At 34.8% G+C, this 24,175-nt stretch overlaps 1 pseudogene; it reads right to left on the bottom strand.

Annotated features, from left to right (window-relative positions):
* Positions 1-23,854: 23,854 nt before the first annotated feature.
* Positions 23,855-23,955, bottom strand: LOC127493283 (U2 spliceosomal RNA; annotated as a pseudogene).
* Between the last annotated feature and the right edge of the window lie 220 nt (positions 23,956-24,175).

Here is a 24,175-nt window from a genome sequence, read left to right as displayed (position 1 = left end):
CAAAATGTCAATTTCACTCATCTTTATTACATGTTTTGTACTCTATTATTTACCACACATCAGGGAAAACATGACATTTGTCTTTTATGTGCTGGCTTATTTCACTAAGCACAATAATCTCTAGTTGCATCCATTTTGCTGTGAAAACAAGATTTCATTCCTTTTTACATCTGAATAGTATTCCATCCCATATATATATACATGTACACATATGTACATATATAATATATGTACATATGCATACATATATACACACAAATACATGTATACATATATACACATATATGTGCATATATACATATATGTATGCATGTGTGTGCATATATATATATACACAACAAGTTCTTTATCCAGTCATTAGTTGATGAACATCTGGATTGATTACATATCTTAGCTACCATGAATTGAGCTGTAGTGAACATGGGGATACAGATAACCTTTTAAAATATTGATTTCCTTTTCTTTGGGTAAATTGCTAGGAACGAAATGGCTGGACCATACAGTAGATCCATTTTCAGGTTTTTGGAGGAAACTCCATATTGTCTTCCATTAAGAGTTGTACTAGCTTACATTCCCACCAACAGTGTATTAGGGTACATTTTCCCCCACATCCTTACCAGCATTTATTACTTTTCATTTTTTGGATGATATCCATTCCTATTACGATGAGGTAAAACCTCATTGTGGTTTTTATTTGCATTTGCCCAATGGGTTAGGTATCCTGAACATCTCTTCATGTGTCTGTTGGCTATTAGTTTTTCATCTTTTGCAAAATGCCTTTTCATATCCTTATCTCATTTCTTACTTGGGTTGTTTATTTTGAATTTCTTGAGCTCCTTATATATTCTGAATATTAATTATTTGTCATGTATAATTTGAAAATATTTTCTGCCTATCAGTCATTTATCTCTTATTGTGTTGAGTGTTTCCTTTGCTGTTGAAGAAGTTTCTTAGCTTGATATAATTCCAATTTTCTATTTTTACCTTTTGCCTCTGCTTCTGAGATCTTATCCAAGTCTTTGCTTAAGCCAATGTCTTGCAGTGTTTCCTCTATTTTCCTCTAATAATTTGATGGGCTCAGGTCTTAGATTTAGAACACCGAACCACTGTGGGTTAATGTTTGCATAAGGTTTAAGATAGGGATCTTGTTTCATACTTCTGCATGAAGAAATCCAATTTTCCAAGCACCCTTTGTTGAAATGACTGTCCTTTCGCCAAAGAGTGATAGTAGTTCTTTTTTAAAGATTAGTTGGCTGTAAATGCATGGATTAATTTCTGTGGTCTTCAGGCTGTTTCATTGGTCAACGTGTCTATTCTTGTGCCAGTACCAAGCTATTTTTTTCTGTAAGTGCCGTGTAATATGTCTAAAATTCTGGTAGTGTGATGCCTCCAGCTTTATTTTTATTGTTTAGGATTGATTTAGCTATATATAAAGCCTATATATACTAGAAAATTTACTAGCAGAATATAAATCACCGTAGGGAAAAAGGCTAAAGTAACAAAGCAGATGAATCATTGTTTGCATCTAAAAAAAGGCACTGATCTACAGGAAGATCTCAGAAGATTTCCAATTGAAGCCCACCTTTAAAAAATATTTTAACCTGTGAAATCACAAAAAAGATGAAATACACAAAATTCATTTTAGAAAACTGAATATGATAATATCGAGTTATTAAGAAAGGAAAAAATCAGAATCTCCAATAAATTAACATCATTCATTAACATGGGTAGAAATGTATAAATAAATATTAGTAAATTGAATCTAAAAGGTTATTAACTGAATAGTTCACTATTGCAAAGAAATTTTACTGGAATAAAATATACTAGTGTTGCAATTATATTCAAAATATTAATTTGATTCATTATTGTTCATATAGAAATATTAAGTCCCTCCCTACCATCTTGAACACACCTCTCATCAAGCCTCACTCACCAACTATAACCTAATTTTATTACCTTGAGGTCTTTGCACTAGCAACTTTATCTGCCTGAAATACCCATTAAGAGCCAAATTTTGGTTCAGTGATCAGGATACTGCTTGGGAAGCCTGCATCTGAGCTCAGGGTCCATGGATTCATGTCCTGGCTCCATTTCCAATTCCATCTTCCTGTTAATGCAAATGCTAGGAGGCAGCAGATGATAGCTCAAGTACTTGGGACCCTTCCACCCAAACTGGAGACACCTGGCTTTGGACCGGCCCAATCCTGGCTATTGTCAGAATTTCGGTAGTGAACTTATGGATAGAAGTTCTCTATCATTCTCTCTCTCCCTCTCTCTCTCTCTTTGTATGTATGTATGTATATATATATATACATATATGTGTATAATATATGTATTTAGAAATATGTGTATATATGTATATGTATATGTATATATCTCTCCCCATCTTCTGTCTATCTGCTTTAAAATGAAAATAAGTATACCAATTAGCCATGAAGTTCATTAAATAGTCTTTCCACCATTTGCATAACAGTGACAAGTCATTCCAAAATATTTGTACAAAATTTTTCGATGATAACAGTTATAAAGTTTGTGGAAAATGGAATTTAACTAAAATTTAATTTTGTGCAATAATACTTAAAGTTCACACAAACTTCTCATAAAACACTTCTTGAAGACCTCTTATAGACATGGAATTTTAAAAAAATGTTTGTAGCAAACATTTTGCTTTGGTCTTTTTATTTTCCATGAATATTTTCAGGTATCCTCATACATACATATTTAAAAAATCATTATTTAATAACCCTATTTTTATGTACTTGCAAACTATCTACTCTCCTGGATTTAAAAAAATATATTCAAAAGTTTGAGAGAGAAGAAGGAGAAAGAGAAGTGAAAAGAGGAGGACTAAGGAAAGGGAAAGGGGAAAGGGAGAGAGGGCTCTCCCTTCTGCTCGTTCACTTCCCACAAGCACTCAGCAGCTGGGGCTGGGCCAGGCTAAAATTCAGAGCTGGGAACACAATCCAGTATCCTGGGTGGTAGAGACCCAACTACTTGAACTGTCAGCTGGTGCTTCCCAGAGTGTGCAATAGCAGGAATTCAGAACCAGAGGCAAGAAGGGATTTGAATCCAGTACTCTCATATGGAATGCAAGCATCATGTGTTATCTTGACACTACACCAAGTACTTGCCTCCACTGGATATTTTTCCTAATGAAAATGTCAACAGTAAGAGTTCAATACATATGAACTCAATGAAAAATTACATAAAGAAATTAATAGAGAAAAATACATCCAATTCAACAAATGATAAAAAAATCATTTGATACAATTCAGCAGCTATTACTCATAATAAATGCATTAAAATCAAAGGAAGTTGCATTAAGACTATAAAAGCTATCATCATTCAATAACAAGTAAGATTTTAAAGTTAAAATTTAAATATTATATTCAGTAACATAGAAGTCAGCATCAGCACTATCAGTCAATTTTTTATTTTGAAGATTCAGGTAGTACAATAAGGAAAGAATAATCAAGACAAATTAAGATAAAGCAATACTATACTTGTCATTTGCAAATATATGGTTGTACTACTAGAAATGAAAGATAATTTATTAAAACTTTATTAAAATTAATAAGACTATGAAAAATGGCTGTAAACCAGAGTAAAATATAAAAATCAATAGGCTTCTACTTTTCTGCAATAATCAGACACAGGAAAAGGAAAATAATATCCCAGTGACAATTATGTCAAAAGGTATAAAATGCTAATAAAGTTCTAAATAGCTTTGAACTATAAAACATTACTAAAAATCATAAAACAAAATGTGAATTAATGAAGAAAAGAGATATATTCTGTTACTGGATGTGAAGATTTGACTTCATAAAATAAAAACAATTTCCATAGACATTCTTTCATCATTTTTAATGAAATAGTAAATATACATAGCAAAACAGACACACTTTTAATTATATACATGAATTTGGGCAAATGTATGCCTTCATATAAATTCGAAATTAAGAGCATCTTTATTAGTTTACAGAGTTCTCTCATACCCCTTGTGTTGGGAATGTACCCCCCACCCCACAGGTAACCTCCAAAAACCATTGATTTTTATTTCTGTTTGAGTATGTTAGCCTTTTAGAATTTCACATAAAGGGAATAATAGAGTATGTATCTCTTTTGTCCGGCTTATTTAACTCAACATTTTTATTAACATTTGCACACATGAAATAGCAATAGTTGTATCAGTTTATTCCTTCTCTCACCATAATATATATATATATATGTATATATATATATATAAATAAAATATATCTTCCTTGGAGAAATGTCTAAAATCTTTTGACAATTGGATTGTCTTCTTATTACTGATTTCTAAACATTATTTATACTTGATAAAAATCTATTATCACATATATAATTTGCAGATATTGTGCCCTTTTTTATGGATCTTCTTTCCATATTCTTTTGGTTTTTGAAGTACAACAGCTTCATTTTGATTTCATTCATGGATTATTCATTTTAAATTTATAGAAATACTTGTACAGGTAATTTTTGTGTATTGCCCTTTAATCCTGCGACCTCTATTATAGGTATTGTAAATCTTCAGGCATTGTTTTCACTACATTTAAAAAATTTTATTTTTTATTGTCATTCCTTATGAGTTTTTAATTTTTTCCTTATATTCTCCCCTTTCACAATGAATATTTTAGTATTCTATTTAATTTCCAAATATTTAAAGCTATATCAGTTTTATCATTGATTTGTAAGTTATTTCGGTTAGATAGGATATTATTTTGTGGAATAATTACATTTTTAATTGATTAAAATAATTTTATGATTTAGTATTTGAGCAATCTTGGCGAATATTTTGTATTCATTTAAACATAATATGTATTCTGCAATAATTTATCACAGTATCTAATAAATTTTCATGAAAGGAAGATGAGTGATAATTTTTCAGATTTTTTTGCTTTTTATATTCTGAGTTTTTTCATAATTTTTTTGTTAATTACTGAGAGAGGGGTTATAAGATGTACTCCCTATGGAGGGATTTTTAAATATTATTTTTATTTGTAAATGTCTCCACCAAAATTTAAGCTCAATTAAGTGTAAACAAATTTTCTATTTATACATATGCCTATGAATTGCCACATTCATTAAGAAATCCTTGTCTTTATCTTTTGTCTTAAAATCTGTTTTATTCATAATCTCTGTATTATTATGAAAGTCTTCTTTTTTATAAATAAATATCTTTTTCTAGCATATTATGAGATTATAAATAAAACTGTTTCTCTGTAGACAATGTATAGTTGAGTGAAAATATTATCTTAGCTTTTGAATTTCTGCCTTTATGTTATTTATTTTTCTATAAACGACATCTGAAGGTTATTTTCATTGCATAATGTGTTTTATAGAATATTTTCTTTTCTCATTTTGAAGGTGTCATTTTTTATATGAGCTTCCATTTTTTCTAATGCAAAATCACAGTGTTTTTAAATCATTGTTCACTATAAGCAATATGCCTTTTTCTCTGTCTGCTTTCAATATTCTTTGTATCTGTATCTTTGGTTTTCAGAAGTTTACCTATGACCTTATGGACCCACATGTTTACCCAGCATTAGCAATTTTATGGATATATATTAATATTTCATGTATTTATAATGTTGGCTTTAGTTCTTTAAAATATTTTTTCTGCTCTACTTTAATTCACTTTTACCTCTGGGACATAGATTATCATGTGTGTTATTATTATTATTTACATATGAAGCCATCTGTAACTATTTATACAGATGATGTGCTCTTATTGGTATATACAACTCTAATATATAATCATAGGCCATTTAGCTTTCCTGATCTTGTTTATTGTAAATCCCTAAGCCAATAGTAAGAAATCTGACTCTCATCATTTTATGCTACTATTTAATCATTTATATCCAGTATGCATATACAGCGTTATCAAAATAATCCATAACTTTATCAGTAACAACTTTATCAAATACAGTGCAGTGTTTCTGTGCAGTTCTTTTAGCTTCAGTCTTGTAATGTTCCACTTATTTTCAGTTACCAGGTTTGGTACTATTTTCTTTTCTGAAATTTACAGTGAGGCTGTTTCAGATACATGTCACCTGTTTAGATTTTTTTAATCATTTATCTTATCCTACTAGATTCGGTTCTGGTTTGCTGTAGGTTTTCTAAATCCTTGGGGTGATTTGAAAGCTCATCTGTTTGGTGCCTTTCCAATTTCTTGATGTAGGCACCTATTGATATAAACTTTCCTCTTAACACTGCTTTTGCTGCATCCCGTAAGTTTTGGTATGTTGTGCTGTTATCCTCATTTACTTCCAGAAAATTTTTGATTTCTTATTTAATTTCTTCTATGACCCATTGTTCATTCATGAGCATGTTGTTCAATCTCCATGTGTTTGCATATCCTCTAGGGATTCCTGAGTTGCTAATTTCCAACTTCATTCCTTTATGGTCTGAGAAGCTGCATGGTATGATTCTAATTCTTTTGAATTTGCTGAGACTTGCTTTATGGCCTAGTATGTGGTCAATCCTAGAGAAGGTTCCATGTGCTGCTGAGAAGAATGTAAAATCTTTAGCTGTAGGATTGAACGTTCTGTATATATCTATTAGATCCATTTGGGCTATAGTGTCGTTTAAATCTACTGTATCCTTGTTGATTTTCTGTCCTGTTGATCTGTCTATTTCTGAGAGTAGAGTATTTCAGGCATGGAAAGCCAAGACACTCTAGGGAAAAAAAAAAAAAAAAAAAAAAAAAAAAAAAAAAAAAAAACACCTAAATGAAAGATCTCCGCGAGTGAGATCCCAGTGGAAAGAACGGGTCACCAAAGAAGGAGGTACCTTTCTCTGAAGGGAGGAGAGAACTTCCACTTTGACCATGGCCTTGTCTAAATATGATCAGAGTCGGTGAACTCAGGCGGCTTCCATAGCCTTGGCAGCTCATGACAAGAGCCTAGGGTGATTACTGAGGCCATAAACAAGAGTGTCAATTTGTTAAGTCAACAACAGGAGTCACTGTGCACTTACTTCTCATGTAGGATCTTTGTCCTTAATGTGCTGTACATTGAGATTGAATGCTATAACTAGTATTCAAACAGTATTTTTCACTTTATGTTTCTGTGTGGGAGCAAACTGTTGAAATCTTTACTTAATATATGCTAAACTGATCTTCTGTATATTAAGATAATCGAAAATGAATCTTGATGTGAATGGAAGGGGAGAGGGAGTGGGAAAGGGGAGGGTTGCAGGTGGGAGGGACGTTATGGGGGGGGAAGCCATTGTAATCCATAAGCTGTACTCTGGAAATTTATATTCATTAAATAAAAGTTAAAAAAAAAGAAAAAAGAAAAGAAAAGTCAGAGTTACACACAGAGAGAAGAGAGGCAGAGAGAAAGAGGAAGAGGTCTTCCACCTACTGGTTCACTCTCAATTTGCCACAATGGCCGGAGTTATGTCAGTCTGAAGCCAGGAGCCAGCAGCTTCCTTTGGGTCTCCCATGTAGGTTCAGGGACCCAAGGTCTTGGGCCATCTTGTACTGCTTTCCCAGGCCATAGCAGAGAGCTAGATGGGAAGTGAAGCAGCTAGGACTTGAACCAGCACCCATATGGGATGCTGGCACTGCAGATGGCAGCTTTACCCACTACACCAGAGCACCAGACCCTCTTCTATTTCTATACTAAATATTTTTTAATTTTCATTATAGAAATTTTTCACTTCCTTGGTTGAATTTATTCCAAGATAGTTAATTTTGTGTAGCTATTGTGAATGGGACTGATCTCACATGATATCAATTGCTTTTAAAAATGCTGTTGATTTTTGTGTATTGATTTTATAACTGCACATTTGTCAAATTCTTTTATAAGTTCCAACAGACTCTTAGTGAATTCTTTTGGTTCCAATATATGTCAAATTATCGAGAATAAATCCACTTTGTATATCTTTGATTTCTTTTTCTTGCTTAATGGCTCTGTGTAAAATGTCCAGAATTATATTGAATAGCAGTGCTGAATGTAGGCATCCTTGTCTGGTTCTGGATCTTAGTGGAAATACTTCTAGCTTTTCCCCATTCAATATAATGCTTGTTGTGGGTTTGTCATATATTGTCATATATTGTGTTGAGATATGTTCCTTCTATTCCTAATTTACTTAAGGTTTTTATTATGAAAGGATATTGTGTTTTATCAAATCTTTTCTCTGCATCTATTGTGATAATCATGTGGTTTTCATTCATCAATTTGTTTTGTGTTAACCTGCTAGTAGGTGAACTGTCTTTGTGGAACATGAGAGTGGCTTCAAATTCCTATATTATTTTTGTCTTTGTCCCTCTTCTTTCTTTGAATTTCCTTAGAGACACCTTTATAAATGACGCAAGTGCTTTTCAGATCAGTTAGCTGTAATGCACTGCATAATAGAGACTTCTGATATAAGGGTAAGGTAGTGAACAGGAAACATTCTGGAATACAATAATTAAACCTAAGTTCTTTACTGTGGCTTCTATCTGGGCTATGACCTTCTCAAACAGTTATAACCCCTAGGTAGTATGAAAAACTATGAGAAGGAATTAGATAACTGCTATTCTTTCTGGTCAGATAAGGCTCTAGTAAACCAGTTCAATCAACACAGTAGTCCTAGGTTATGGAGAAGTCTCCAGGATTATTTAAAAACAGCCAACTTTCTCCTCCTTGGTCTTTTACTTTGGGAATCTATTAATGAAGGTGAAATCTTTGAAAGTAAGGGAACTTCCTATATCTGCAGTCCCTTGGCCATTTTTATTCTCATATTCTCAGTCTACACTCAGCCTCCAGCAAGTCATAAAAATTACCATTTAAATGCCGCTTTATGTTTATGCCACCAGCGGCTTCTTCAAGAAAGCTCAGCTCAGATGTGATTCTCTGTACGTCCATGCCTCTCCAGGTTTCAGTGTTGTAATCATCTGGCAGGCTCAATTCTCTGACAGAGTCCAAAATGCTGAGCTTTTTTTCTTCAAAAAATGGGAGAGATGGTTTCTGAGAGTTTTCCATGGTCAAGTTGACCTGAAAGTATACTTTAGTATTTGGTCATCAAATCTAAATTTGAGTAAATTATTCAACTTTGTTTGATTATTCTGTATGGCTTTTTTTTTTTCAGTGACTAAAATTTACCTAGGACTTTCTATGTCGTCCAGTAATATTTGGTTGTGCACTTTACATTGCCAATAGTAAGATAAAGAAATTCTGGATATTTAGTCTTTTTTTTGTTCATCTTATTTAATAAAATTCACATTTCTTTCACATGGGTTTGAATATGATTTTTTCTCCTGGACTCATGTATGACTTTAAACACCAAAGTCATAAGTTAACAACACTAGGAGTGTAGAAACTCCAATTATGGGTTTAGGAGGTGGGAGGTCTTTAGATCATTGGCAGTGTGTACTTGGAAAGCAGGTGTCTTGAGACAGGTGGCTATACAGACTAAACTGGGCCCAGCCATTCTCTCTGCCTTGTTTGTCATGCTATCCTTCTGCAGTGTGTCCTCTGTCATGGCCATCTACCTGCTTTCATGAGAGGCCAAACCAATGAGGCTGCTTGAACTTTTACTTGAACTTCCAAAACTCTAAGCCAAAGGAAACTCTCTTTTCTTCATATGCTCCACGTATTTCATTGCAGCAAAGAAAATCTGACTAAAAAAATCCTGAATTCATTTAAGCTTGTTTACTGCAGATCTGTACCACCAGCTGCTGCAAGATGTGCCTGCAGTCTTTCTAATTGGTTATTACCTTACACCTATGTTTCCTGCCACTTAGGGTTTGTTCAAACTTTTTTAATAATAAAATTTGCTCTAGGACATTTCTTTTAAGGACAGGATTTCTGGTAGTTTATTTTGATGATCAGTGTACTAGAAGGTTTTAGCTTCTAACACATGACTGAACCAAGGCTCCAATATTCCTTTGCACTGCTTATCTTCTAGAATCTCTAATTTGTTCATAATCTTATAGCAGCAACACCCTGTTCATTTTGGAAGTGGCTAGTCTCTTGCCAAGGATTAATGAAAAAATCTACCTTGTAAATTAATTTCTTTCTCATCAGCATTCTGTCCTGCAGATTCCAAGTGCTTCCAGTACTTTGCACTTCAGTCTCTGTCTCCTCAGAGAAGTGTGACTTCCAGTTTAAGCTCTGATTCTTAGGCACAGAACCAAGAACCTCCTATAGTGATCCTTCTCCTAAGTGAAAAAAAAAAGATGTCAATAAACTAATCTTGAATAAATAAGCCATGGCACAATGTATTGAAATGAGAAATAATTATGACAAAATCATAAGTAGAAAATGCAAGACATAGAATTAGCCAAATATAATATCATCAGAGTTAAATAATCTTTCCCTCTTTCTAATATATATGTAAACATATGAATATATAATATATGTGTATACAAACATGTATATGAGTATATGTATATACATATATATGCAAATAGAGATGATTGCTGAATGACATAACACAAAGTAATAGATTTTTTCTTTTGTGTAGATTCTTTTATTTTTTTTTTTTTTTTTTTTTTTTTTTTTTTTGACAGGCAGAGTGGACAGTGAGAGAGAGAGACAGAGAGAAAGGTCTTCCTTTGCCGTTGGTTCTCCCTCCAATGGCCGCCGCGGTTGGCGCGCTGCGGCCGGCGCACCGCGCTGATCCGATGGCAGGAGCCAGGAGCCAGGTGCTTTTCCTGGTCTCCCATAGGGTGCAGGGCCCAAGCACCTGGGCCATCCTCCACTGCACTCCCTGGCCACAGCAGAGGGCTGGCCTGGAAGAGGGGCAACCGGGACAGAATCCGGCGCCCCTACCGGGACTAGAACCCGGTGTGCCGGCGCCGCTAGGCGGAGGATTAGCCTAGTGAGCCGCGGCGCCGGCCTAGATTCTTTTATAAGATATAAGATATGTGACTGGGTAGGCGAATATTTTTCAATGAAATAATGAAGACCATTCTTTGGTAATGCAAACAAAGAATTTGTCTCAGGGTGATACAATATTAACAGTGAAGATGAGTTTTATGTATTAGTAAGTGAACTAAGAACACAATCAAAAACTAGGAGTGCTCTGGGAAAATCTAAGATGTCTGCTTCCGTATCTTACGTAATGAGGACAAAGTTTTGTACAAGTATTTGCTTGTACTCATCTTTTTTCCTAATATTGATGCTATGGAAGCCACTCATTAATTTTCAAAAGTGAAATTATGTATTGCTTTTAAGTTTCTTACCTTTTTAAGTCTAGTATTATACCTATTGATAAGGTTATGATTTTTTAATCACACAGGGGACCTCAGTTGTTCAGATCAACAGATACTTGGGCAAAAATAGATGAAAAAATACTTCAGAGTCACATACTTCAGGTGTGCACATACTATGTGCCTTTCCAACTGAAATTCTTTTTATATGAGAGCAATCAGTACACTTTCAACAAGGCATAAAAAAGCTTTATTTTGACAAATAAAATCACTGTGCCTCCAAGCAAGAGGGAAAAAAAGTTCAAAATATTAAAATTTTAAAGACATCTGTTGATGTAACCTGTTGTCCTAGGATTTGGCAAGTTATCAGGTAAGAGATATTTAAAAATTGCATATTCACATATAAAAATGATATGGAAGAGAGAGGGCATTATTAATTCAGGTGAGGATTAGGATCAATGGCCTCTAAGCAGGAAAATTTTAGTGTGGTTGAAAACATTTTATATATAATATATTTTTTTTACTTGAGAAGGAAAGAGAGAGAGAGAGAAGAGAAAGGGGGATAACACTTCCATAAACGTTCACTTCCAAATGCCTGAGACAGCCAAGCCTGGGACAGTCTAACATCAGGATACAGGAACTCAATCCAAGTTTCCAAATCTCCCGTGTAGGTAATGAGAACCAAACCACGTGGTGCTTCACTTACTGCCTCCTATCGTGCACACTGGAAGGAAGCTGGAAGCTGGAGGACAGCCGGACTCAAGCCCATGCATTTCAGTAGGAAGTGTGAGTGTCCCAAGTGGTGTCAACTGCAAGGCCAGATGTGCTCCTGCCCATATCCATTTTTTTTTGTTTTTAAACATGAAGGCTAGCTAGAATGGTGGATTTGGCTAGGATATTAATATATGTGTTGAAAGTGGGTAAGGGAAAGGTAGTCAATGTTAACCTCATGTATTGCTTTTTTACGTGCCCTAGGAAAGTTGCTAAATGCTTTAGAAACCAAATTTGGCTTAATTCTCACACCAATCTTACCAATTAGGAATTACCTCTAATCTATGGAGACTTTTATTAAATGATTTGCTTCAGCTCACATATTTAGTGCTCTAGTAGTAGCATCAAGATAGAAATCAGAATGATTGGGTTCAATCCTTCCTCTTGTAGCACGTAGGCAAATGAGACTAAGTAGTAGAGCATTGTAACTATAGAATTTACCCATTTAGTTTTCTTTACTGAGACCCAGATATTTCTCTTTCATTTTATGCATTTTTAATGCAATGGTCATGATTACCTTTTTCTTTAAACATTTTTTCCTCAAACATTTTTTTCCTCCTTTTATTTTATTTGAAGGAAATAGACACCAAGTACACCTTTGGAATGAGACTATTGTATACTTTCTAATATCTACTATGTCAAGTCACATAAATTACTCTTTAGTAAGTATATTCTGTATGCCTGTGTGCTAATACATAGATTAACCCGAGAATAATGTATTCACTTTCTATTTTTTTAAAAGGAAGTGCCCTTTTAAAAAAGATTTGATTTATTTATCTGAAAGACAGAACTACAGAGAGAAGTATATACAGAGAGAGGACTTCCATCCGCTGCTTCCCCCCAAAATGGCCCCAGTGGCCAGAGCTGAGCTCATGTTAGCCAGGAGTCAGGAGCTTCTTTCTGGTCTCCCACGTAGGTGCAGGGCCCCAAGGACTTGAACTATCCTCTTCTGCTTTCCCAGGTGCATTAGTAGAGAGCTGGTTTGGAAGTGAAGCAGCTAGGATCCAAGCCAGTGCCCTTATGGGATGCTGGCACTGCAGCCAGGGATTTAACACACTGCACCACAGCACCGCCACCCCACATTCTATTTTTAAAGTAATTTCTACCTATCACTAGCACATTGTTTACCAGCTCTTGAAATTTCTGAAGGAGAGTTAAGGGAAATCAACAAACCAAGGTATCAGTCAATGGATGTCTGAATAACATAGGCAGAATTCCAAAGTACAGTGCTTCCTCTAAGGGGTGTGAAGAGAATATAGACTTAAATAACATTACAGCAAGGATGAACAAAATTTAGCATTTATAATATAATATAAGGACAAATTAGAGTAATTTGAAATAAAAATCCATTATGTTAAATAATTATTTTTATATTCACTACTCTCACTGGAGTTTTTTTGTATAAGAATCAGCAACTGAGAAAATATTCAAAAATTATGAAATATATTTAGCAAATATTTAGGGTCCAAGGTAAACACACCATCAGCTTTGAATCTTGAACCTGCAAAAACAAAATAAGCATGGGATTTCATCACAGCATACAGACTGTTTTGGTCTTACCATATAGATACACAGAAAAATGAAGAAATTTGAGATTTGAATCTCCAAACAAGGCAACTGAGAGAAAATGACTGTTGTTGCTTTGTAAATATGGCATCATTTTTTTGGTCTGAATCATTTTCTACACTATGTCCTCCTATTTGAAGATAATGCAACCAGAAAAATTCAGTTATCCCGGGTACAGGATATATCTCAAAATTTTTAAACTGTCTGTGCTTATAAACATAGTGATGTAATAAAAACAATAGCTGCCATAATGATTGACAGAAAGCTACATGTCAGGAGACTAGATGAGCAATCCTGCACAGTTAAGAAATGCTACAAGTGTTTTACTGAGTTCCAGAGCTTATTAAAATCACTGGACTAACATTTACAGGTTTACACAAAATAAAGAGAAACACGTGATAACAGTATAATAAAGCAGAGGTTCAGCTTGTGAAAAGATGTAGTAGAAATGAGCTTCTTTTGTTGGTTTGGAATTCTGATAATATCTTCGTGAATTTTCATCATATATAATCTTTGTAATGTGTTAAATAGATTAATTCAAAGGGAGCTAGGATTAATAAATCTTCCTGTCTTTGAAAAATGTATGATAAATGGCACAAAAATTAAGCAAAGAAGGGAAAACACATCAGGTTATCACAGTAAACAAAAGTTTCATAAATACATGTAAGTCTAAGTGTACGTATAAGTATGTATGTATATTAAACATTTAGACATACTTTGGCTATAGCTATTTTTATGGCTCTCAAAAATCAAAATTCTGGAAAGTTACTGTCGTTAGATGCTTGCCTTGTCATATTTTGCAGCTCACTGCCAAAGTATATTCCACCGTATTCCAAGCATACCTTTTCATGCATGGGTGCCTTGCCTCATTGCCCTCTGCATGTCTTGACTATTCCAATCAATTCCAGCATTTGGGATGAAGCACCAGTATCTCTGCCTATAACCTCAAAGCCACAATTCAAGAGAAACATATAGTTTCCACAGAACAATTGTATTACATTAACATGTTTTCATTTAATTATTTTTTTAAACTAGAAGGAAGAAGTTATTAGATCAGATTCAAGTAAAATGCCTGCCAGTTAGTAATATTATAATGTGTTAAGATTTTAAACCATAGGAGGCCAGCACTGCGGCTCACTTGGCTAATCCTCCACCTGCTGTGCCAGCATCCCATATAGGCACCGGTTCTAGTCCTGGCTGCTCCTGTTCCAGTCGAGTGCTCTGCTGTGGCCCAAGAGGGCAGTGGAGGATGGCCCAAGTGCTTGGGCCCTGCCCCTGCATGGGAGACCAGGAAGAAGTACGTAGCTCCTGGCTTCGGATCAGCACAGCGCCGGCCATATCAGCCATTTGGGGAGTGAACCAATGGAAGGAAGACCTTTCTCTCTGTCTCTCTCTCTCTCACTGTCTAAACTTGCTTGTCAAAAAAAAAAAAAAAGTTTTAAACAAAAGGAAACATTTGCATAATAAATTCATTGAGTTTTCTTTCAAAATATTTAGTGACTCCCTCTGTTGTACCAATAAACTTAAGGCATCTAAACTAAAACTTACATTGACTCCCTCAGTTGATTTTCAATGAAATTTTCAACATTCATACCTTTCTGATCCTTTCAATGTACTCTAAACACATATTGAATTGAAGAACAGAAATCTGGCTTTTCAAATTTTCTTTTTATATATATTTATTTATTTAGAAATACTCAAGGTAAGCAAATTTTATGTACTTCATGTATACAGATTTGGGAACATAGTGATGCTTTCCACTCTCCCCTCCCACCCACATTCCACTCTTCCTCCTCCTTCCTCTCTTATTCCTTCTCTTAATTTTTACAATAATCTACTTTCAGTTACTTGCATATAATTGATACCAATATCCCCTACACCTCTTGGGTAAAAGTTGAGGAAGAAATGTTGAATTTCGGCAGTTGTACATGTATCTGATATAAATCAGGAGAAATTTTTGTAAAAATCAGAAAGTGAAACTTATCTTGCTTGTGGGAAACTGAGGGCTGGCAATGTTCAAGGCAAACTATGATACAATGATTACTTTATTGACTACTTTAAAATGCTGGGTATTGTATAAATATTTATTCATTTTGTAGGAAAAAAGTTTCAGAATAAAATTTTAATAGCCTTTCCATTCACTGATATTTTAACAATTATTATTGTAAATTTTGTAAATAATACAAGAGCTAAGAAAATTCAATAGCCAAAAATGTTGGTTGTATCATATCCTATTGTCTAAAATTTCTGTTGTATCAATTCCCAGAAATCTATGACAATAAGTGAAAGAATTTATATTTTTCATTTAATTAGAAAATGTGGATTCTGACCAGTGACAAAACACAGAAAGTGAAGCTTCGTCTAAAGAAAAAAATCCAAAATGTCTGGAAAGCCCACAAGTGACTGAACTGGACTATAAAAAATTTACTAGAAGTATGGAAACGTATACTGGGAGAGTCTTTCCTGCTGAGCTGGGTTAATAGGTTCAGATAAGCCCACGGTCTAAGTAGCTTCTTCACTACTTAGCTTTTCCCTTCAAGGACCCCTCCAGGTGTATCTGCAGTGACAGCAGTTTTAGGAGTTTAACCACACAGTGCCTTTTGATCTCATTTCAGCTGCTGTGATTAAACAGACACACATCACTTGCTGTGCCATAGTCAAAGAGTCTTGTGGTTCACCTTTGCTGAATTAGTACCCACTGAGCACTGCAAATATTTAAAATGTCAATCCATTTGATAATGTCAGAGAAAGCTGAAAATACCACAAAATGGCACCAAGGAAGCATTCAATGCAGACAAAAGAACATTTAACATCTCTCTCCTTCAAGGAGAAATGAGTTAAATGAAACAGTAAACCTCTGAGGATGTCACTCAGGTCAGCAAATTTAAGAACCCTAAATGCAACATGGGCTTATAATTTACTGTTTTGTATGTTCTGTTTTAAAAAAGCACTCTATCGCTGATCTTAATACACTGCTGTTCCTGGAGAATTAATTTATATTGACACAGGATTAGGACATTTTCACCACAAAATCTATCTGGTATCATTCTTTAGGCAAGCTTTGGATACTTTACTAAAGATCCCAGACATAAATGAAAACTTCAAATTTCAAGTGACATCTTTATTTCACTAACAAGTATTTAATTCCAAAATGTAATAAAGTAGGACAGCATACTGGTGTTAAGTTTGGAAATATCAGCAAAATCACAGTAGTCTCATGATCTTTCCATAATCTCCTGCTACGAAACTCAAGTCCAAAATGAAATTATAATGTGAATATATTTCGGTTTTGTTTAGATTGTTAATAATGTACAATGAGCAGGATTTCAACATTTTTAGTTTCTTGTATTCACATATGTAGGAATTATGTTGGAGAGCTAATTGTTGCACCAATATGTCCATTGATCACATTTCTGAATCAGGATACATTCTGTGGTAAGAGTTCACAGTCAGTAGGCAGCTCTGCTCCTTGAGCATATTTGGGTCCAGGGATGTAGGTCTCACATTTTCCCAGAGGAATTCTGTGGTCCGTGGATTCACCCTCACTCTTGCCTGAGGCATGAGAAAGAGCGTTGACATTTTCTTCAACTGTGAGATGGAAGTTGCATATATCCTTCACTTCACATTCTACTGATGTGAGCTCAGTCACATGGGTCCACTTAGCTAAAAGTCTTAGAAATGCAGACTGGCATCTACAAAAATTTAAGACAATAATTTTTCTCCAAGACGTATTTTCGCCCATTTTTACAATTTAGAGTGAGTCTAATCTTGTTAATATAGATGGAAAGGAATGACACTTTTAACTAAAAATAGCAAATACAAAGGGAAAAAATGTGAACACAAAAGTCAAAAAATATTCTAATACTGATAAATATAAAATTCATGCATAAAATATTCAGGTAATATTACTATAACTGCTATATTTCAGTTTTCAAGGGCAAAATACTATCTTCTTGAGTGCAGTTTCGCAAAAACAAGTTGTTTTTGCTTTTGTTTTTGTCATTAGATGCTGGCAATTTTCCAGTATAATTAAGTGTAATAGAAAGATTCAAACTTAACTTGAAATACAGTTAATATTTAGTGTTCATAAAAATTAAAATTATTTGTAACTCATTTGAAAGTTAAAGCTTATGAACAGCCCTTAATTTCCATTTCTTGCTTTATTTCCACTTTATTTATTTGTGGAGTTAAGTCCCCACCCTTAACAGCAACCCAGTCTGGCCATTTATGTAAATTGCTGTAAAGTGATATCATGAGAATTCACTCATCTTAGAAAATCAGTATTGGGAAATAAATTTTATTCTTGATTGAAAATTTGCCAAGCCTGTTTTCATTCTATTAAACACAACTATCCTTCTATCAAACTAATGCTTCTATCAAACACTTTCTTATCCTTGAATGTTGCTTATATGCCTTCCCTCATTATAGATAATTATCACATATCTTTCAAACCACCCATGAGCCATGCTTTTAAAATATAATTGCTTTATTTTGAAAAGAATAATCTAATTTGATTAAGTGTACTACAATTAAAATAGTAAGAGTGGAGACTTATTATTTAGAAACCAAACTCTCTCATAATTCATGTGAAATGCTGTTTCAAGTTCAATGCTGAGCTGATCACTATTAACCTTCCCAAATGTATCAGTCCCTGTAACTCATTAATCATTTTCACCATGTTTCTTGAAGTTCCCCAATTTGGATTCATCACGTATTTGTTTTCTAATGTCTTACACCTAATTGACATTTACTTCAGGTGAAATTTAACAATACAATAGTCACATACTGTTACATTTTTTAAATTAATAATTGTTAATTTTATCTGGAATTTTTATCAGGTGGATTTCTACTATGCATAATTTCTTCAGTATAATAAAAATTACTTCTTATTTCGGAATCTTTATTCTCCTAGTATAATACCTTTAATTAATACATATTTTTATTTTATTCAGTTAATATTTCTTTGACTTTACTAAGTACTGGATTTTCCATGATGATCACAAAAAAACATAGAATATGGTATTGGATTTTAGAGTTTTGCGGGAAAGACCAATGTTAATGAACAAACCAAATACTTGTAATGAAAACTTTGAATAATTACTGTATGTTTTCCAAAATTACAGTAAAGAAAATTGTCATGGTCAGTGATATGCTCCTGGAAGATGCATAGCTAAGCTGTGATCCAGGGAAGTACTGGAAATAGCTACATGAAAGCCAACGTTGAGATAAGTATCAGAGGTAACAGTTTGTGTGAGAAAGAAGTATAGATTCAGGGCCAGTGTTGCTGTGTAATGGGTTAAGCTTTTGCCTGCTATACCAGTGTTCCAAATGCCTGCAAGTTCTAGTCCCAGCTGCTCCACTTCTGATACAGCTCCTGGCTAATGTGCCTGGGAAGGCAGTGGAACATAATCTAAGTACTTGGGCTCCTGTCGCCCATATGGGAGATCTGGTTGAAGCTCATGGCTCCTAACTTCCGCCTCCTCCAGTCCTGGCCATTGCGAACATTTTGGGTAGTAAAACAGTACAGGGAAGGTCTCTCTCTCTCTCTCTTTCCCTCTCTCTCTTTCTATCCCTCACCACCCTCCCTCCCTTTCTCTCTCCCTTCCTGTCTTTGTAACTCTGCCTTTCAAATAAATAAATAAATCTTTTTTTAAAAAAAAACAAGAATGTATGGGTTCATCCAGGAACATTACATATAGATCAGCCTTCCGGCAATACAGAGAGAGGAAAAGCATGATGTGAAGAAAGATGGGGGGTGCTGGCACTCTGGCATAACAGGTAAAGCTGCCATCTGAAGCACCAGCATCCCATTTGGGCTCCGGTTCAAGTCCCAGCTGCTCCACTTCCAATCGGGCTCTCTCCTATGGCCTGGGAAAGCAGTAGAAGATGACCAAGTCCTTTGACACACTTCAGCATGTGGGAGATCTAGAAGAAGCTCCTGACACCTGGATTCAGGTCAGCACAGCTCTGGCTGGTGTGGCCAGTTGGGGAGTGAACCAACAGATGGAAGACTTCTCTTTCTCTCTCTCTCTCTTTCTTTCTCTCTCTCTCTACCTGTCTTCTCTCTGTGTAAATCTGACTTTCAAATAAATTAATAAATCTTAAAAAAAGAAAGGTTGAAGAGAAAGAGAGGGGGAGAGTATGTAAGTGGGAAGGAGGTAATATCATTATATTCTCGGAATTGTATCTATGAATTACATTGAATACAATGATAATAATAATAATAGTAATGATAAAGATTGGAGAGGGACAATGGCAATATGTTTATGAAGCTGAGACACATCATTTTTTTTAATTATGTCCAGTATGTGGATGATATGACCAGCTTTATGTTTTTGAAAAAAAAATTATTCAGTCTGTTCCATGAAGATCCAACTGAGAATGCCATTAGATGATACATAAAGTGATATTTGGAGTCTATTACTATGACTTATATGACAAATTGTTGTAGTTTGGACCATGGTGGTAGAGAAACAGAAGAATGGATTCACTGTAGAATTACTAAGGAAAGTCAGGCATTCTCTATGTAATTCACATGGATAAACAGATTAAGAGAGATGTTGAGGATAGTGCCTTGATTTCTGGTTGACATAAATAAACAGATTTGTTACTGTTGTGTGAACTGGAATGTGCTCAGTACCAAGTTGCAGGGGAAAATATAATACATTCACTATCGGAAATTTTGAGTTGCATTTCTCTGCATAACTCTTGGGATATGCAGAACTGTCACATATTTTGTTGGACAGATAAGACTGATGCTCAGGAGAGAAGTATACACTGTATGTAAAAAAAGTGTGAACTCCCAGCACAAAGGTAAAACATCATGTCATAGACACAGTGCATGTGTATAGGTATAAAATATAAGGTGCAAAGTAAAGAGATACAAGGAAAATATTTGAAGAACTTACAACTTTCAAAGACATAGTAGAGAAGAGTAAGTCTTCAGAAGAGCAAGAGCAATCCATAGAAAGAAATACAGCAAATGTTAAGATATTGTTATGTCATATAAACAAAAGCAATGAAGTATCCAGTGACGAAGGCAATGGCTAATAGTGTTACATGTTAAATTCATGTAAAATAAATACTGAGAAGTTTCTGCTAGACTTACTGACATTGTAGTCACAGGTCAGGTTAGAATGGAGTGAGAGATGTAAATCAAACTGGAAGGGTCAATGATTCATTGATAGTTGACAAAATGGAGAGAGTAAACATAAATCTTTCTTTAAAGAAGTTGGCTGTGCAAAAGCAAATTTAACAGATCTAACAGCAGCTAGAAAAACTAATATATTTATTACTCTTGCTAATGCTTTTGTTGATATCTTTAAAAGTGCTTAAAATGAAGCACTTGATTATGTTCAAAGATTTTTGGAAAGAAAACATGGATGGAATAAACTGAGAGGTAGGATAATCAATAGTAGAGAAAAAAGATGTGAGGGCTTGGTTTGTAAAGCATAAGTGGAAATAGACAGCCTTACTTTCTCATCAGGAAAGGAAAAGGTGCTGGTGAGATTAAGGCAATGGATAGCCTTTATAGTACAGGTAATTTTAGGCGGTTGGTGTTCTGGTGGCTTCCACTTTCTCTGTCAGATAGAGGTTGTCCTGTCAGTAAGAAATATGCATAGAGTGAAATATTTTAAAAAGTGTTTGGAAAAAACAAGATAGTACAGTACCTGAAAATAATGCAATTAGAGCAATTTTAATAGTTTTCTTACTAGAAAGCATCTGCTTCATTAAATCCTAATTTTATAAATTAATTAATAGGAAGAAAAACACATAAATGTGTATCTCTTTTTAGTTATTCATTTGTGAGTGACAATAAAGGTTATAGAAAATGAATAAAAGGCTAAGCACTCTTAAGGTTCTTTAAAATCTGGTTGACATTTAGAATGAGAAACTGTCTTTTGTCAATGTGTCCTTTCATTTGACTAGCATGCTATTTCAACTACTTTCAGACATCATTTGTACCATAAAATATTTTTTCAAGAAATTTTTAACTTAACTACTGAAAGCTGGATGTTTATGAATTTTCTTTTTTATTTTTTTGAGATTTATTTATTTGAAAGGTGGAGTTAGAGAGAGAGAGAGAGGAAGAGACCAAGAAAGAAAAAAGATCCACCCTCCTCTGGTTCACTCCCTAAATTTCCTCAATGGTCAGGGCTGGCTGTGTCAGATTGAAGCCGGGGATCAGGACCTTCATCTGAGTCTCCAAGTTGCGTAAAAGGGCCTAAGCTTTTTGGCCATCACCTGCTGTGTTCCTAGGTGCATTAGCAGGGAGCTGGATTGAGTGGAGCAGCAGGGACATGAACTGGCACAATATTCTTCACAGGCAGCAGCTAAACTCCATGCCACAATGCTGACCTCATTTAGGAAGAGACTCTAGTCATTAAATGATCAGAATTATACATTGCATAAGAATGTTTCCAGATTATTCACCAGGATGCCATATTCTGAAAATACTTTTTTAAAAAATTTTCACATTTGAAAAAAAGTTTAAAAATATTTGGCAAAAAGCATTTTAAAAGAAAAATAGACTTTTCTATTACAAATAACACAATTTTGAAACATTTAGAGGTTGGCATAAAATTAAAATTTTAAAAAATTTTAAGGATCATTGTTCTTGTCAAATTATACTAGATATAATGTACAAGAGAATTAAATAGTTTCTCTAAATGTTGTACCGAGAATTTAATAAAGTCTCTAACTCTTTTCCCAAACATATGAGTTAGCACATTCATGGCACTTCTCTCACTCTTTTTAATATTATTACCATTTGACTTCCTGTAGGGCAAGTAAATATCAAAAGTTGATAACTGTGAGATGATATATCAAAAGTGAGGCACTGAAGTTATGTTCCATATTAATCAAACTGCAATGCTTTTGAAATACCACTGAATTCCACATAAACCAGTTCTTTATTTTTATACAAGAGGAAGTTTCCTACATGTGCACAGATAGATTATAAAATCAGATTTACATTTGATCTTAATCAAAAGCTGAGAAGCAATAAAATTACAGATTTATAGCAATTTTTGAGCTTCTTTATAATGTCTGGCACAATTGAGGGTCTCACACAATTTAATCACTAATGGTTCCTATGTACAGCAGAATTTCTTGACATGGAGGCAATGTGAGATTAGCAGAAAGAAGGAAATATATAGTTTGGTGACATATAAGAATGAAAAAGATAAAGGTGGTTAATAGGGATAAGATAGGCAGTTTTTAAAAAATGCTCACTCCAAGCCGGCGCCGCTGTTCAATAGGCTAATCCTCCGCCTTGCGGCGCCGGCACACTGGGTTCTAGTCCCGGTCGGGTGCTGGATTCTGTCCCGGTTGCCCCTCTTCCAGGCCAGCTCTCTGCTGTGGCCAGGGAGTGCAGTGGAGGATGGCCCAAGTGCTTGGGCCCTGCACCCCATGGGAGACCAGGATAAGCACCTGGCTCCTGCCTTCAGATCAGCGTGGTGTGCCGGCCACCATTGGAGGGTGAACCAATGGCAAAAGAAGACCTTTCTCTCTTTCTTCTCTCTCACTGTCCACTCTGCCTGTCAGAAAAAAAAAAAAAAAAAAAAAGCTCAATCCACATAAAAAAATAAATTCTCAAGTGAACACGATCTTCCTCCAACCATTTAAAATTACTAGTTTGCTATGTTTGCTTCTGGAGTAGATAGAAATCTGGCTCGTTTCCTGGAGTATATTTCCGTCACTGGGTACACAGATGAAAGAGAAAGAAGCAGAGACACAGATGTCAATCACTTCAGTTATATTCTGTTATAGTATCAAAGAAGTGCACTCATTTTAAAAATATCTTAACAGTGCAAATGTCCATCAGTGGTAGAATGCATAAACAGATTATGCTGCATAAATAGAATGGAATGCTTTTCATCCATAAAAAGGATGAACTATTTGATAAGTGGTATAATGTGTACGAATCTTGAAAAAGCATCACTGAATTGTTCACTTTAAAATGTTTAATTTGGGGCAGGCATTGTGACACAGTGGATTGCCAACTTGGGGTGCCCACATCACACATCAGGAGGTTGTTCCTCTATTTTCAATTCAGCTTCCTGCTGGTGCGTCCTAGAAGCTGAGCTGTACTTGGGTCCCCTGCCACCGATGTGGGAGACCTGGCTTCTGACTTCTGCTTGGCTTAGCCCTGAATGGTGCAGGAATCTGGGGAGTAAGTCAGTCAATGGTAGATCTCTCTGTGTCTCTCTCTCTGCCTCTCTGTCCCTTCACTGTCACTCTACCACCCCATCCCTCACTGTCACTTTGCCTGTCAATTAGATGAAAATAAATGAAATTTAAAAAGAACTTTCTAAAAAAATTCAAATGTTTAATTTGACAAGCTAATTTCACTTCAATGTGTTAAAAAGGCTTTAATATGCTATATTATAAATGCAAATATATTAAACTGATAACAGATACTACACTTGATCTTACCCAAAAGGCCAAGAAGCAACTAACTGAGCACCAAAGGGGAAACTTGTTGAAGTGAAATGAACACTATGAGAAAGAGTGACTTGATCAGCTCTTCTTCTGACTGTTGATGTACAATGTAATACTTTATCCATTTTAGTATTTTTCTCTTTGTTTTGTTCTAGTACTATTGGTTGAACTTTGTGATTAACACACAATTATTCTTAGGTATTTAAATTTTAACAGAAAAGTGATCCCTGTTAA

The sequence above is a fragment of the Oryctolagus cuniculus genome, chromosome 5, assembly GCF_051225735.1.
Source record: "Oryctolagus cuniculus isolate XC-2025 breed Fujian yellow rabbit chromosome 5, ASM5122573v1, whole genome shotgun sequence".
Taxonomy (NCBI): domain Eukaryota; kingdom Metazoa; phylum Chordata; class Mammalia; order Lagomorpha; family Leporidae; genus Oryctolagus; species Oryctolagus cuniculus.
This window is presented reverse-complemented; position numbering and strand designations above follow the sequence as displayed.